This window comes from Crassostrea angulata, chromosome 2 (genome assembly GCF_025612915.1).
Source record: "Crassostrea angulata isolate pt1a10 chromosome 2, ASM2561291v2, whole genome shotgun sequence".
Classification (NCBI taxonomy): Eukaryota; Metazoa; Mollusca; class Bivalvia; order Ostreida; family Ostreidae; genus Magallana; species Magallana angulata.
In genome coordinates this window covers 66,287,756-66,289,925 of record NC_069112.1, presented here as the reverse complement: position 1 = coordinate 66,289,925, position 2,170 = coordinate 66,287,756, and the positions used below count along the sequence as shown (strand labels likewise).

General features: G+C 34.1%; 1 pseudogene; it reads right to left on the bottom strand.

Annotated features, from left to right (window-relative positions):
• Positions 1–274: 274 nt before the first annotated feature.
• On the bottom strand, positions 275–1,345 carry LOC128174740 (uncharacterized; annotated as a pseudogene).
• Positions 1,346–2,170: the final 825 nt, after the last annotated feature.

Sequence of the window (2,170 nt, the reverse complement as noted above, 5' to 3'; positions counted from 1 at the left end):
TTGCATTTGATGCTGTTACCCTGCATCATCTATTTACCTGCCAGTCCAGAGATGATGCCTGACCTACTGTGTTATCAACTACAAATGGGGAGCATTTGTCAGAACACATATCTTTTAAATTATCAATAAATTGTCTACATTGAATCTTTAGAATATCTACACCATATTCATATATACTGAAATTTTTATAATAAAAATCTAATAAATTTGTCCATCCACATTCTTGTCCATTTAAGACTAAATTTGATAGAAATTCATTTTTCTGTTCATTTGATTATTCATCCTCCCTCAGCTCTTCAGGTCTTGGATCAGAGTTTAGAATATTTTTCACTGAGGTTTTTTGACGCTTAAGAGTTTTTTTCATGGACTTGTATTCCTTGTTGAAAATCGTCTCATGATTCTTTTTTTTTCTTCTACCTTTGTTCCACTGAAGTAGTTTGTCTGTGCATGTAGGCAAGTCAGTCCCAAATTCAATCGTGTAGTCTTCCAATGCAAACAACAGAGCTGCAACATAAGAACATCTACCCATGCCAGAAGCAGAGCAAGTACATGTTCCCTCTAATATTGATCCAGATGATTCGGATAATGTTACTGTACAGTTGTAGGAATGTTGTGAGTAGGAATCCAACACTGATGCTTTGACAAAATAGTGTCCTTTACAACTGACATCATGTATGTTTTTCACATGACCACTCCTAAAGAGATTCATACCCTTAGTAAATGGTTTGCTAGTGTGTACATTATCTTCACAGTCATCATCAGAGCTGTTTGAGTCACACTCTACTGATGCTACTGATTCCACAAGGTAATAGTAGATATACCCATGATTAAAATGTTTTGGTATAGATACAGATGGAAACTTCTTCCAGCCTTGAATTGGAACTTAGGGAAGTTGGGATTCAGCAGGCGTTGGATTCTTTTTAAGATTCAGCCATTTACCATCGTCAACTTTTAGATCAATTTTCACGTTGTTGTTTACAGCATTCTGACATCTGTATAATATTATAAAAATCGTTAATTTTACTGGCCAAAAGGTCAAAACATGTGTTTTTGTAGATGCAATCATGTATCCATTTAACTGACACGAAACATTACTGAGATTATTATTTTAAATATTTCATTGTTTACGTTATTGTTTCATTCGTGATAGCCATGACTTGTGTTGTTTACATAAAACGTAATCAGACTTTGGGTACCTTTCTATTAAATCCGGTCGTTTTCCAGAAGTAGGAAGACCCCGACATTTCAACCACCTTTTTAACTGAATATTTGTGTGTTCCTCTACAGAGGCGTGAACAAACTTTGCCCCGGGAACGTCCTCCTCTAACAACAAATTGGCCGCCATCGTAACTTTTGTCCGAACCGACCGCAGCGCCTCTAGAAACTTATTTTAATTTATGCGCATAAATTATGACGTAAATGTCTGTCGATGCTATAGATTTCAAGACTGCCTTGACAAGTTTATTATATTTTAAATGTAACAGTTAATACCCTCTTTCTTCTGATCTGCATGGAATTTTTTAAAACTGTTTAAATTTGTCTTGATCAAGAGACTTAAACAGTTTTGTCCATTATGAAATTTCAGTCATTTCAGAATAAACTGGATACAACTGTTTGTACAAAAGGCAGATAAAAACTCTATATTTACATTCTACTGTGTTTTTTCATAAAATGCTCTGGTCTTCAAATGCCTCTAAATGCAACAAGTAGTCAAAGGTCAAATTGACGAGTTTTATTATGACGTCACAAACGTTGAACGCTGTAAACTGCAACGTCACAAGCGAAAATCAAAGTTCACGCTTGTGGCTGTTACTGTGGCTCTTCCATCAATATTAACTTACCCTTAGAATAAGATAGGAATTTTAAGGTATAAATCACATTTGCAGACAAGGCAAGAAGTTAAAAATGGTAAATATAAGCATTAAATCATAATTTTTGGAAGTATACAAGTTACTCAATTTGTATGCACACACCGCTTCAGTTATGAGAGTGTATACTTCCAAAAATCATGATTCAATGCTATAGTATTTATCATATTTATTTTTAAATTTAATTCTATGCTGCTTTCCTGCTATAAATTCATTCATTGAGTATATGAAATTAAGAACACCGGCAATTATAGTTTGATATATATGATCATTTTGTTCAAATCTGTCCCTGCCAACTAAAT